The 15,146-nt window shown below is 42.7% G+C and overlaps 1 protein-coding gene and 1 long non-coding RNA gene across 7 annotated transcripts in view; one reads left to right on the top strand and one right to left on the bottom strand.

The window, feature by feature from the left end:
* Positions 1–15,146, bottom strand: part of MYLK4 (myosin light chain kinase family member 4) — a 158,373-nt gene that overhangs the window by 88,723 nt on the left and 54,504 nt on the right. The window lies entirely within an intron of this gene.
* Positions 1–15,146, top strand: part of LOC128323000 (uncharacterized) — a 38,816-nt gene that overhangs the window by 23,468 nt on the left and 202 nt on the right. For all 5 annotated transcript variants that reach the window (XR_008306136.1, XR_008306135.1, XR_008306133.1 and 2 more), the window contains one exon: positions 9,586–9,678. This is a non-coding gene — a long non-coding RNA (uncharacterized LOC128323000). The remainder of the gene's footprint in view (positions 1–9,585; positions 9,679–15,146) is intronic.

Genomic DNA, 15,146 nt, shown 5'->3' with positions numbered 1-15,146 from the left:
ATGCCTGGCCTTCCTCCACACCCCCTGCATTCACTGAACATGGGAGAGAGAGGGAAGAGGAGTGCGCCAATTAGCCACATACCCTGAACTGACAAGCTAGTTAGCATTCTCCTGCATCTCCACTCCCTGAATTCAGTAAACACAGGAAAATCACTTCCAAAGAGGGCTCTGGTTTTCTCTCCATGGCCAATAATCGAGTTGGGCAAGATGAAGCAGAGCCCAGAACTACTGTACGGAGCCCAACAACTGCAAGCTAGCATGGCATATTGACCCTTTCTCATCAATATGTCCAGGAATTCTAGGGCAATACATCAAATATTTAATTGACAAATGTCTTCCCTTTTTTCCACCAGAGAACAAAAAGCAGTAAATATGTGGTGCCCAGATAGTTTTCCATCAAAGCACCAATGAGACCCAGTCCTGTTTAGGTTCAGTGAGGCAGCTGTATCAGGCTCCTCCATACCATGCTTAGGGTCCAATTCACATGGCCCATTCCTTTCCTCTGCTTCCTCCACCAGAAGCCCTCCTTGGCCCATTTGCCCATTGGCACCTGAAAAGCTGGAGCCAGCCCTGCTTCTCTTTCCTGGAACTCTGTGATACATGATTTTTAAAAAAGAAAATTGACACTTGCTGTGGGTGGCCAGAACACACATTAAACTTAAATGCCTTTGAACAAAAACCATGAGGGAAAGTCACCATGAAAACAATAACCACTCAAAATTGGCAAATGTCTGAAAGGTGCTTCACTTGAATGCCATAGTACTGGAGCCAGCTATATGCTTACACCACCACTTTCTGAGTCACAAGTTTAGGACCTTCACTGCACCAGCACCTGCTGCTCTGTTGATGGCTACAGATTTCTAAATTTCCATGATGCACAAGTACTGTCAACATCTCTTCAAAGGTCCATTATATCTCACGTGGACATGAAACCTGATGTCCACGTTACAACTGCACCAACCTTACAGGGAAAGAGGCACATGTTTAGCCCTGGGACGTAAGCGAGGCTAGCTCTACTTGTCACCTTTTCATCCTGGCACGTGTGCAAGTCGTGTTTTGCCTCTGCTTTGCAATTCCAATAAATAAGTAGGCTATTTCGAGATGCCCTCTAGAAGCATTTAATTGGACATCAAAGCTGTGTCCTTAATTTCTGCATGTCAACATTCTCTAGGGACTGTTTACCTAGCCAAGAAGATTATCTAAGTTAGACATACCAACCGTTAGAGCTGGGTTCTACAACCTTCATCTATAACAGATCAACCTTGCAGATAAGTTAAAACAATTGACCTGTCCACAAAAATAAATGCCTAGCTTGTCCATACTGGAGCTGGAGAAATAAATAAATAAAGGGGCAAGCTAGGCATGATGGAGGGAGCCACATGACTTTATCATGTTCTGCCCTGTTCACATATAAAGCAGGGGGTGAGGTCTAATCTTAACATTAAAAAGAATGCACAGGTGAAGGGAGATCTCCCCTTTTCCACAGCCCCATGCTCTAGTTGCTTCAGGAACACTTCCCCCCTTTACAGCTGGGCTGAGGGTTAAGTCTCCAAAGTGACAGGTTATGATGAGGTTATGATGGGCTGATCTCCTCTGATCTGCATGCCCTTTAGATGTCATAAACCTGATTTGGAGAAACCAATTCCTGCCAGCCCTGGCCAATTGCCCTTTGCTGCTAGAGGCAAAAGGCAAGGAGCTCCTGGGCCCTGTCTCCCTCCTTGTTTGCATTCCCCCTTCCCCCTTGTCAGACTGCCTCACCTTCCGGGCATGCCACTGCTTAAAGTTGTAGGGTGGCAGAATATGGAACTTCTTGCATGCAGCTGTGAACTCTCTTCATCACTGCTGGTTTACTTGATCTAACAGCTGGATCGTACTCTTTCTGGTTCTCTTTCTTTCCCCCCACCCAACTGCCACCTTTTACCAAAAATAATTTGTCCAATATGGAGCAGACAAACTGGACAAATTTGTGGTGGAAGACCATGGGTAAGGGGGTCATTGGCAATTAATTCAGAGTAGCAGTCCATCCTTGACCAGAGGTAGTTACCGTAGGCCCTGGCAACAAGTGAGTGGTTATTTGCATGTTTGCAGTAGATTTTCCCCTCAAACAGGGTATTGTCTGAGCACATAATAGCACTGAAGCTTTCCATTTAATTTCACATGGCAGTTTTGAGTCACACAAATCCCTCTGGCACAAAGACATATTTTACTTTAAAAGCAAAGAAGAGTATACAGCCCAGTTTATCTGGGATTCCTTGGGTTTGGCTCTGAATTCTTTCTGCACTAGTTTATTGTGGGATGCACTTTCTAGCTTTATCCTCATATTCACAGAAATTTCTTGCCATCAGTTCTCAAAACCAACATGAAATGCCCTCCATTAATGTATGTAAGGCAAAATCCTTTGCTTGCTGTGAAGTTAAATCCTGTTGATCATGGCAAGCTGTTTTTTTACATGCTTGAATGGAAGAGTGTATGATGCCATTAACCTGCTGCCAGCATGTGGATAAAGCCATTTGGTGTGACTCCAATCAAGGCACTGGCAATTTTTCTTTGGATCTTGGAGCCAGCCCAAAAATTTGGGAGCCAAACAGTGGACACTTGACAAAATTACCAGATTTAATGACAGACATCATGGAGGAAGTGGGTAAATGGGCTTCTCTTTATCCCCTGTACAAGTAACATAGTAAAACAGAAACAGGGCTGCCTGGGACAAATACAGATTTTATTAAACAAACTACCTCTAAATATCCTAGTCTAGGCACACAGTTAAATATCTAGGCACCATGGCTCCCTGGCATCTGGGATTTGACGAGCCCTTCTTGGCACATATCAGAACAGCCCGATATGTTTTGCTGCTCCAGTTAGAAATACTCCATAGCCTTAGAGGTGCACCACAGGTCACAGACCGTGCAATTGTGCAACTCTCAGACTGTGTGCTGCTAGCTCCTATCCTCAAAACTTCTTCCGAGCTGGAGCCAAATCACCATGACAAAGTGTGTGTGCGTGGTGGGGGGCAGTTGGTTGAATAGGTTCTATCAACCTCTATTGCCAGAGCTTCTCTTACCAGCATCACCACATTCTTACATTTCAACAAGTGGGCCAGAGAGAGGGGGGAGGGATCTCTCCTTCTGCAGTCTAGCCTCTCCTGCTCAGTGAGAGGGATACATCATGCACCAGGTGAAAAGGGAACTCAAAAAAGACTACAGGAAGGTCGACCTCCAACTGGCTGATCAGGGTTACAAAGGTAACAAGCAACAGGCAGAGGGCAAAGATTGAGTTGACACAGTGACAACAGCTGGGTGAACTTCAGTCCATCACTGCTCTTACACGTGGTAAGGCTTGAGCCTTGTTGTGAACGTGCCCACCTCTCCATCACTCACAGACATGCCAACGCATTCTTGGCACACCCTTTACTCATGTGTAAAGCATGATCATCTAAATTACTTCTTCACATGCACTGCAAAACACTGTTTAAACAGGGTTTTGCAGCATTCAGAGGGGCAATTCGGACAACCAAGGATGTATTGGCAAGTTCATGAGTGACAAAGGGCGGGGGGCATTTGCAACAAGGCTCTAGTCTTGTGTAGGAGTGGCAGCAGGTTAACATTCTTCTGGACTAGCCCTCTGTGACAATATATGCAGAGGTAACCAAGTGATAGGGCAGTAGGTACCACAGTAAGTAGCAATGGTCTCAACATCTTAAATAGCTTCACGGGTAGCAGCATTGATGTTGCTTTAAGAAAGGTTAATCTCAAGTGAGCTTCTATGTATCTTGAGCAGGACTGATGATTGCCAGAGACCTGCCTCAAATGCTGAACCTTGTGAGTAGTTAAAAGTATGGTTCCGTAATTTAGAAGCACTCAGTATGGTACCATGGGGTAGCCCTCCCTTTGCAACTTCCACAACCAGGGATCTCCAGGAGAATTGATAAAATTGGGTGATAGGGGTCGTGGTGTCACAGAAAGGAATTTGGACTCATTGCTTGAAAGATGGAAGTAGATAGACTCGGACTCAAAACTGTATGACGATTTATCCTCTTCCTCAAAGAGGACTTCAGGGAGCTCCTCCTCAGAGTCCATATCAAAAGTGTATAGGTTCATCTGGGTTCCTCAGTGGGGTCTGCATCTACTATATTTAGAGGTATCAATTGTGATACGAAAGATCAAGTCATTGTGCAATTTAGAAACATAGGTGAAAACTTCTGAAGAAACAAACACATGTTTTATGTTTGGGCTAGAGGGAAAAGAAGTTTTCAGTGTCATTGGGGGTCCTTTTTGCTTTCCATCCCTTCACTCCAATCCTTTATGAATCCTGATAAAGAGTATGAGTTGCCACTAGAATTGTCAATGTCAGTGGAACATATCATTTTCATCTACATATATTTCTGCCACTGGAGGTCACTGTAACCCTAAAATTTAGGATTTTCCTTCCCAAGGCCAAGCAGCAGCATAAAATCTGCTGCAAAATGCTCGATATTTGCATTCAGAAAGCTGAAGTGCCATTTGCCGCCTAGCATTTGCTGGCATGTAAACCTTAATGATTTATTTTCTATACTGCATTGTCATTGTACCAATTTATTGAATGGAGATTTATGGCAACATCCTCTCTTGAAGAGTAGGAGACATGTTAAAGGCTTTTTCTGCCCTTTCTCTCTGCTCTGTCCTCCATAGAGCTGCTCCTTTGGCTGAACTTCCCACTCAGACAATATTTTCTTGGATTTTAAAAAAAAATGTAATGAATGATTAATTATGATTATTTTTAAAATGTATTTTGTCTCTTGACTCTTGCTTAAAACTGTTTATAACTGGTGTAGAAAGATGCTTTTCTTGATTTAATTTTTCTGTCAAAACTAATATACACAAATGAATGTTTCTCATGGGTTTGGATTTAATTTTGTATATACTTTGTTCAACAGACCAATATCATATATTATCAAGGTGCTGTAAAACCCTTTCCCTACAGTAATGGCAGACAGGTAATAAGATATGACACTAAACATACGGTTGTCACCAAAAAAGATAGTCCCATGTCAAGTTATTTCCCCCTTTCTCAAAAAAGGTTTAGGATATGAGCAATTTAGGCAGACTTATCTGCATTGAGATGTCATTGCATTGTATTTTGCTGGAGTCACAAAAACATAGAAAAGTGATACAGGGCAGCATCTTAATATTATAAAGAAAGGCAGAAAGTTGACACTGTACTGCCATTTTCAGTGGCAGCCTCACAATAAGCATCATATTTGGATTTTGATCTTTCATACAATACAGATATGAAATAAGGAAATGTTTATTTGGCAGCTACTACATCATCTCTATTCTATGGCGGTGATGGCAGTGAAGAAGAAATCCTATTTTGCTCAATGTTGTCCAGTGGAGATTTTTCAAGAGGTTCAGGGGCTCCTATATGAGGGCCCCAAGACCATCAAACAGAACCCTTGGCAGCCCTCTCAGAGGCTTTAGATACCATTGACCATGGTATGCTTCTGGGTGTCTCTCTGGGTTGGGACTTGGGGGCACAGTTATATGGTGGCTCCTCTCCTAGCTGGAGGGTGATACTCAGAAGGTGGCCTATGTGCCAAAGCACTCCATAGACCTTTGGCCTATGGGGTGCCACAGGGATCTCTTGTGTCCCCTATGCTGTTTAACATCTACATGAAACCCATCAAGGAGGTGTAGGCCTTTGCAACAGGGCCTTTTCAGTTGTGACTCCTTGGCTTTGGAATGCCCTCCCTGAAGAGCTTCACCATGCTCCCTCCCTCAGTGTTTTTAAAACACAATTTAAAACATATCTTTTTAAAAAGGCTTTTTAATGTTTTATCTGCTGCTTATATCGGGTAGGTTTTTTAGTTCTCAATAAATATGAATTATGATGGCCATTTTTTGCCTGTAATATTTGCTTGTACCCCCAATCCACTACTTCATATCTGCAACATCTAGTTCTCCTCTCCCTCATCCAGCTAGTTTCTATTCCACTATACACATCCAGATTCAGAATTGCCTGGTGAGCTTAAGTATTCAATTGCAATTTGATCTAGATTAATTTTATTCTCTTCACAAATAGCTACTTAACATATTAGGAATTCTTTGCTCCTCTTCTGCAATAAATGGACTGACTAGTTACCATAGAACTGAAGAGTTCATTTTGCAGTTGGCTTCAACGAATTGTTTTAGATATTGTAGATTTAGTCAAATCCAAATCGTATAGTGTACTACAAGTCAATTTAAATCCATCAAATATAAAGATTTGTAAATTCTTTAGAGTTTAATATATGCCTAAAATTTCAAAACACTGGCTGACATCCTGACTAAATTCACTAGAGAAAATCTTACTGAAACTTAGTAGTCCTTTAGGGTAATCCCTGAGTAATTTAGTCAGGCTGTCAGTCACAGCATCTATAGGAGTTAATGGATGTTTTCCTTGATCTTTACCAAACTGTAATATTCTACATTTGACTGCAACTCAGATATATATATATACATACAGTATAAAGGTTTTTTAAAACTCAGTTATTTGAATGCACATTCTTCAGAACTGAATATATAGGAAGATTACAGATTGTTTTTCTCATTACACAATACAAACTCTTTCTGCTCAAGAATTTCCATTTGTTTTGTCATTTGAACTACACATTATGTGAGAAATGAAATTTACCCCTAGTGTTAACATCCAGTCCACATATCATAAACAGATGAAAGCTGATCTAGTTTTTTCACATAGGCACGTAAAAGATTCAGAATCACTTTAACAAAATGTGAATGATGAATGAAATGAAAGTAACTATTCAATGTAGACAGTCAGCAGACAGTAGGGAAGGGGAGATTCTCGGATACTGTATATAAAAGCCCTTTGCTTCTTCTCTGGCAATGTAAGAGGAATTTAAAGTGAGTGTAAACAGGAGTTAAGGCCACTTTAAGGCCTATTTTGGCTGCCAGAATGCTGCAGAGTAAATGAAAGTGTGACCAATAGAAAATGTGCTGCGATATTTGCTCTTTGCTCTAAATAGACAAGGCAGCATTTTATGCAAAAAGGTCCTTGACTCTACGAAGACAGAGGTGAACGCACAATTGAGGGGGTAAGCAAAGATGGGCCATGCTTGCAGCGCTTCTCACTGGCTGCCTCTCCGAGCATTTGCCCCACCCCTGTCTCCAATCTAATAAAGCAGTTGCCCAGCAACAGGGACGGCACCACATCCCATCCCAAAGTTCCAAGCCTGTCAAATGGGAAAGGCACATGGGGGCATGCTCTCTTCCCACACTGTCCCTTCCCCCCCCCTTTCCTCTTTCCCCCCACTACTGGCAGTCAGGAGAGAAAGGGGGATGGGATGGCAAGATGGGCACTATGTGGTTAGCTCTCTGAAAATGAAGCGATCAAGATGTATGTTCATAAGCTCATGCAGTCACGGCGGCAACATAAGCAGGGCAACCCCATTAGATCGCTGGGATGGCAACATATGCCAGAGCAGCAATACCCTGAGTTGGGCTTAAAAGTCAGCCCCACCCAGGAATTCTTGAATGGCTGAGGTCTATTTTTGGCACAATGTGTTGGAGAAGGAGGGCCCAGCCCCTTCACTTGGGTGAATGTGTGTAGTCCTTAGGCTTACTCATGAGAAGGGCCGGGCAGTAGGATCAGCATTGCCTCAAGTGACAGGGGAGATTCCTCCTCTGGGATGACAATGGATGCTGCTCCTGAGTGGACCATTCTCTCATGAAAGTGGAAGGCCATGGGGATGCCCCTTCTCAACTCATGAGAAGAACCATCAGTGGGGACAGGGGTGTGAGGCAGAAACACTAATAATGTGCGATAACATCCCTTCTCCCATGGACTGCTCTCTCACAAGAGTGTCAGGCCACTGAGACATGCATGTGGACTAGACGGCAGATGCTGCCCACCCTGGTTGCTTGATGCAAGCAAGTCACAGGGATGGGTACCACGGCAACACCTCTCCCTGTCTTGGTGACTGCCACAAAGAAGTAGTCAAAGTGGGCCCTCTGCCAGCCCGTCCGCCCATCTGAACATGTTCATATTTATTTTTGCCCAGAATGGTGACTCCACTCTCCTGGGGTCACAAACAACAGGGGCTCCCCTCTCCCTCAATTCCCCGCAGCAGCAGATCTGCATACACCACCACACCATTCCAAACCCAGGAAATTTGAATGAGAGTAAAGGTCTGTCATCGATCCAGGTTTTCCCCTAGTATGCCCACCCAGCAATGCCCAGACACATGGAGCATCAAATTATCCTTTGGCTTCCCTGGGGAAGATGGGGTCACTGTGGTCTATCATTAACTAGAGGGAACGGGGGGCCCATATAAGTGGGGGCCTCCCTTTTGGATAGCTCAACTCATGAGTGTGCAGTCTGATGGAATACCAAAGGTTGGTGAGCCTAAGGTCCTCCCCAGTAGACTGGACCCCTCATGAGAATACTAGTGCCCTGACAGCAAGCCACCACGGGGGCAGGAGTGTGGTTTGGTCACCATGGACTGCTTTGGCAGTGTGAGCCATTGCAAGAGCATCCTTGGTCACAGCAGGCCAGACCCTAGGATATTTTGCCCTCCCACATATACCTCTCCCCTCCTAGGAAGTCATCATGATTCCTTCCCTTTCCTGAGTAACAGAAAAATAGTGCCCCTCAGCATCCCCTCCCTCAAGAAATTGTGCTTGTGCGAGACTGTTTTGTTGTGGGGCTCTTCCTGGTGAATTTACCCATTGGGCCTGACAAAATTCAAATACAATTGATTATTTTCTGGTCACTCGTAATATGTTACACTATAATTGAAAATCTAGAGGTTGAGTGTCACCACAGAAGTAACCATTTCCCACTCGTCCTAAAACTAAAATCTTTTGGACAACAGACACATACAGAGTCTGTATTCCAGCCAAGAACTCAAGCAGATTGTAGAGCTACTAGGATCAGATGGACGAACCAGTTGAATAACTCCACTTCTCAACTGCTTAAATCAGATGTTTTCCAGTCCTTGCATGCTTCAATACTGCACCCAGTCCTGGAAGACTCAGTTATTGACAACTATAACATGCTCACTCATAAGTTGAAGGAGAGTTGGTTAGTAAAAATTTTTTAAGAGTAATCAACATCTCCAGCCTAGATATAAGAGATAGTTTGGCCACAAATAAGTGCACCAAGAAAGCACTTATTTCATGCTATAAGCTCTATAAGGCCAATTCAATGTTAATTTCATCACACGTGATATTAGCAAACAAAAGGCAATCTAAAATCTTTCTTTAAAAAAAAGAGAGAAGATATGTTAGAGATGTGGAAGGAAATAATATTTTCAGTAAGAAATAATGATACAGCCTCCTGTTCACAAATTACAGCAGAAAATTGTGAAAAAAATATGTGCTGGTTAGATTGTCATATTCCGGTTGGGGCATGGGAAGCCCATTTTAGAGCACTATACACGAATCAGGATAAAACTTCTATGCAATTAGGTTTTAGGAGTGACTGTCTTCAAGACTGGCCTGTTGTGGGAGTGGATGTGGTCAATAAGTTGATAACACAATTGAAAACTAGCAAAGCCCCAGGATGTGACTACATCCCTATAGAACTAATCTCTCTCTCTACTTCTCTAAGGCGTACCCATGCATGGCAGCTCTCATGAGAGTTTGCGAGTGAACTGCCAGCAGGGGGAGAGGAAAGCGCCAGCGCTATTGGACGGGCTTGCAGGTGAGGCGGGAAAAATGGTGCGGGGGAAAGAAAATGGCAACGGCAATAGCAATGGGCAGGCTGGTGAAGAAAACGGCGGTGGGTGAGCAAGAAAACAGTGGTAGGTGGACAAGAAAATTATGGCGGTGGCGGGCAGGGTGGGAAAGAAAATGGCGGTGGCAGGAATGGGGGGAGAACTAGAGGCGCAAATGCTCTGCACCCACCCCAGCTAGTTTATTCATTATTTATTTATTTGATTTCTATACCGCCCTTCCAAAAACGGCCTGCCCATTGATATTGCCATTGCCATTTTCTTTCAGTGATTTTATCACAGACTTCAATTGGATTAAGGAAAGCATTAAAGGCACTTACTCACTACTGTGTGGACAATCGTGTAATGATTAACTATCAGAAAACCAAGATACTGGTGTTTGCTAAAAGACCTAGGATCTCGAAGTGGACTATTTATGGTAACAATCTTGAACAGGTTAAATGCATTAAATACCTCAGCATGGCTTTTCATGTTTCTAGGGGAAAGAAGGCCTACACTGATTATGCAACACAGCACAAAGAAGTGTGGCTGCTATTCTGAGGTACTTTTGTACTAGAGGAGGATATTATGTTCCTGTGGCCATCAAACTTTTAAAGGCCAAATCTCTATCACAGCTTCTCTACGGAGCCTAGATGGGCCCTCAAGCCAACTGTGCCCCATTAGAGACTATCCAATCAAAAATTTTGAGAGCAGTTTTGCAGATGGCTAGGTGTGTTCCCAATGAAGCCTTGCATTTGGGGGCGGGATTGCAGACAGGGGAATCTTGTGCCTGGACTTGTGGCCTTAGTTATTGGCTAAAATTATTTTTCCCCACCCGAAGGACTGGCATGTCTAATGTTGTTAGATAGTTTTCAGTCATCATGGAAACGATCCTTGATGGAAAAGTTCCTAACTTGCGGGGTTTCACCTGAAATCATGATGCCTTTGGGCTATGAGGGCGCTAGAAATCTGTTGAAACAGTGTATATTAGATGTAGCACATCAACAAGATCTTGAGCTAGTCTCTGAACAGATTACATCATGGAGATTAGCTCACAGTTTGTGCCCAGCTGAGTATATCTTTATGCTTGAAGTACCTAAACATCAAAGATTGTTTTCTATGGCCAGATTTAATGTGCTTCCATCAGCACTTCTGGAGGGCAGGTTTAATAAAATGCCATATAACTAATTTGTCTACCCCTGTGGTGCAGGAAAGGTAGAGACAGTAGGACATGTGTTGTTATACTGCAATTTCTGTAACCAATTTTGCAGTAAGATAATTGATCCATTTCTCTCACAGTTGCCGTGTCATTCAGAAGAATTTTGTGTGTCTTTTTTATTATCAGATAAGCAACCAGTGATAACTTAGTGGCAAAATTTTGCACTATGGCTAGTAGAGTGCGTCATGAATTAACAAAGGACTCCTCCAATCTATAATTGGGTGAACTGACTAATGCTAAACTACTGAATTTAATTGGTCTCTGTGCAAAATTGATTCTATTTTATTCTGTCATTATTTCTGATATGTAAGTTCTTTATGGTTAAACTATTATTACATATTATACAGTATAGATGGATAGATAGATAGATAGATAGATAGATAGATAGATAGATAGATAGATAGATAACACATATTATAAACCATATTTTATATATATATATGGTTTATATTTCCTATTGTTACATCACATCTGGCATTATAGTATCACTATGTCCTACTGCATCTGATCAAAAACTGCAATAAAGGATTCACTTACATGACTGGCAAAGGGCCCACTGTCCCAACAGCACCACCATTTCATTTTGCTCAGAACAACATGGACAGCCTAAGCAGCCTGAAAGAATGCTCAATTTGCAACCCTTGCCTCTTTTAGGTTACACCTACTGAGAATGCTCTTCTCAGGAATCCCCAAAATCTTGGAGATGATACTGCCTTTGTAGTTCAGGTGGTGTTTATAGTAACTTTATAAATCTAAATGATAAATAAATGAGCACTTACTTGTCTATGCTTTTGTGTGTGAAAGAAAGAGCAGGCAAACTGATGCTAACATCAGTTAGTGGTATAGAAATATGACTGATTAATAAATAATAATAATAATGAGGAGGAGGTTAGGAGTAGTAGTAGAGAAGGAGAAGGACGAGGAGGAAGAGGAGGAGAAGTAGTGGTAGTGGTGAAACCTGTGATCTAGTTTCCTGCTGGTCTGAAAGAACCTTCCCCACTCACTGGTAAGAGGCTTAGGCCACCTATTACTACTAGTTGTATAATAAAAATAATAAATGAATATAGGATGGAGATGATAGTTCCTCACCTCTAGAGAGGGGGAATTCTGGGAAACAGTTGTTAGAAAAACTCTTTGTTTCAATCTAGAACTGGACACATTTTACTAATTAGGTGAAATGAGGTGAAATGACTTGACTCACAAGCCGGAGGTTGCCGGTGCTAATCCCCCACTGGTATGTTTCCTAGATTATGAGCAACACTCATATTGAGCATATATAGGAAGATTGGGAATACATAGGATATAGGAAGATGCTGAAAAGCATCATCTCATACTGCATGGGAGGAGGCAATGGTAAACCCCTCCTGTAGACCCCCTCTATCAAAGACAACCACAGGGGTCTGTGGTCACCAGGAGTCAAAACCAACTCGATGGCACACTTTACTTTACCATAGGATAAATTACTCTGGGCAGCATACACACATGTGCAGTATTGGGCATATGTTGCATCTGCCCTTACTGTGAGCAGAATTTTGTCTCACATCAGCACCTGATAAATCCAAGGAAACCAAGGAGTGGTAAAACTCTCTTTACTACATGAATAGCTGCTAGAGGTGATTGATTCTCCACCTGATAGTATGCCAATAAACCAAGTTAATTGTTTAAAAGATTGTTCTAGGGATCCAGTTCCAGAACTGAATGCTTCTAATAAGTGGAAACCTTCTCTTCAAACTACATTAACAGTGATCTCCTTTAACCTAAATAAGTTTCCCATAAGAATACTGTTGGCAGAAAATATTGTGGTTTGTAGAAAACAGAATCAAGGTAACATATTATGGAATCAATAACATTTATTGAATTTAGTGTCATCCTGTAGACTTTTAAGCATAGAATTGAGTCTCCTTCAATGTCACTGAGGCCGAATTCAGACATAACACGACACCAGAGATAAACGGGGCAGAGGTTTTAACTCTGTTACATGTGAATGCATGCAACCGCAGTTAAGCAGCAAAACAACCTGCAGTTTGCCTCGCCAAACTCCAACTTGAACATTCAGTTTGCAGTAAGATCCGCCACCAAAAGCTGAGGTTTTCCCACTGCAACATTACGTACGAATGCGGACACTGCTATAACTGCGGTTCTGTGCAGTTTTCTGAATTGCAATCATAGGGATGGTGGCAAAGATCCACCTGGGATTGTGCCCACTCCATGCCTGCTGTGCTTCTCACTGGTCGCTCTCCAAGCCCTCACCTCACCCCTCCTGTCTTCAATCCAACAAAGCAATTGCCTGGTAATAGGAACACCACCACATCCCAGACCAAGCTTGTCACCCTGTCAAACAGTAAAGTCACACAGTGGCATTCCCTTTCCCCACTATATCACTTGCTCTTAAATCTTGCTTTCTTAAATCTTAAAGGGATTTCAAACAATTTCAAACTGGCTTTCGTGTGGGCTATGGGGTTGAGACTGCCTTGGTTGGCCTGATGGATGATTTACAACTAGCTATTGACAGAGGGAATGTGACTCTGCTGATCCTTTTGGATTTCTCTGTGGCTTTTGACATCATTGACCATGGTATCCTTCTGGATCGCCTGAGGGAGGTGGGTGGCACTGTTTTACAGGTGTTCTGCTCCTGCATCTCTGGCAGATTCCAGATGGTGTTGCTTGGAGACTGTTATTCTGCTAAGTGAGAACTGAAGTGTGGAGTCCCACAAGGCTCCATACTGTCTCCAATGCTTTTTTAACATCTACATGAAACCACTGAGAGAGATCATCAGGAGGTTTGGTGCTGGGTGTTATCAATATGCTGATGACACCCAGATCTACTTTTCCATGCCAACCTCATCAGGAAATGGCATATCTTCCCTAAATGCCTGCCTGGAGGCAGTAATGGGCTGGATGAGGGATAACAAACTGGAGTTGAATCCAAATAAAATGGAGGTACTGACTGTGGGGGCTCAGACCTGAGAGATGGTGTAGATCTCCCTGTTTTAGATGGGGTTACACTCCTCGTGAAAGATCAGGTATGTAGCTTGGGAGTGCTCCTAGACCCAAAGCTCTCCCTGTTTTCTCAGGTTGAGGCAGTGGCCAAGAGCACTTTTTATCAGCTTTGGCTGATACGTCAGCTACATCCAATTCAAGAGGTGAATTACCTTAAAACAGTGGTACATATGCTGGTAACCTCCAGGCTTAACTACTGTAATGCACTCTATGTGGGGCTGCTTTTGTACATAGTCTGGAAACAAAAGTGGGTACATAATGTGGCAGCCAGATTGGTCTCTGAGACAACACGAAGGGACCATATAACACCAGTTTTGAAAGAACTGCACTGGTTGCCGATTTGTTTCTAGGTGAAATACAAAGTGCTGGTTATTACCTATAAAGCCCTTAATGGCTTGGGTCCAGGCTATTTGAAAGAGCACCTCCTTTGTCATAATCCCTGCCACCTGTTACAATCTTCTGGAGAGGTCTGGTTATGATTGCCAATGACTCATTTGGTGGCTACTCAGGACTGGGCTTTCTCTGTGGCTGCCCCAGGGCTTTGGAATATGCTCCCTGCTGAAATAAAAGCATCTCATTCTCTGTTTGTTTTCATGAAGAACCTCTCCTGTTTTCTCAGGCTTTTAATTAGAATTAATTTTAATGATTTTAAAAACTTGTTTTAATAATTATTTTATTCTGTTGTTTTTATTGTCATGTATTTTAATTTGTGACTTTTAAATATTTTAAATTTTGTACACCGCCTAGAGATGTACATATCAGGTGGTACAAAATATGATGGATGGATGGATGGATGGATGGATGAAGAAATGCCCTTTCCATGCCAAGGATGGGAGGCCCATTCTGAAAAGGCATGATCATGCTTGGCACAATCAAGATCATGGCCAGTGGCAGGCACCCTGGTGACATGCTGATGCCTTGTCCACAGTCTGGCTATGCCAGCACTATGGACCTTGCTGGAATGTGGCCTTGGCGGACCAGGAAGAGGAAGGGGCTCCTTGTCCTGAAAAATGAGGTTGCCGGGCCGCAGTTGAATAGACGTCTGCAATATGATTCATGGTTTCAAATTAAATCCATGGGTCCAGTGACCTCCGTTTTTGCATTATGTGTGAATGCAGCCTGACTGTAACCAGATAAGAACCAATACTTCCATATCAGGAGAGAAAGAAAAGTAATAAAGTTATCAAATGATCATACACAAACATGAAGATCTGGTGGGACTAATTAACAAATTCTTAT

This window comes from Hemicordylus capensis, chromosome 4 (assembly GCF_027244095.1).
Source record: "Hemicordylus capensis ecotype Gifberg chromosome 4, rHemCap1.1.pri, whole genome shotgun sequence".
In the NCBI taxonomy this organism is placed as follows: Eukaryota; Metazoa; Chordata; class Lepidosauria; order Squamata; family Cordylidae; genus Hemicordylus; species Hemicordylus capensis.
Note: the sequence above shows the minus strand (reverse complement) of the source record. Positions and strands in the feature narration are given on the sequence as shown.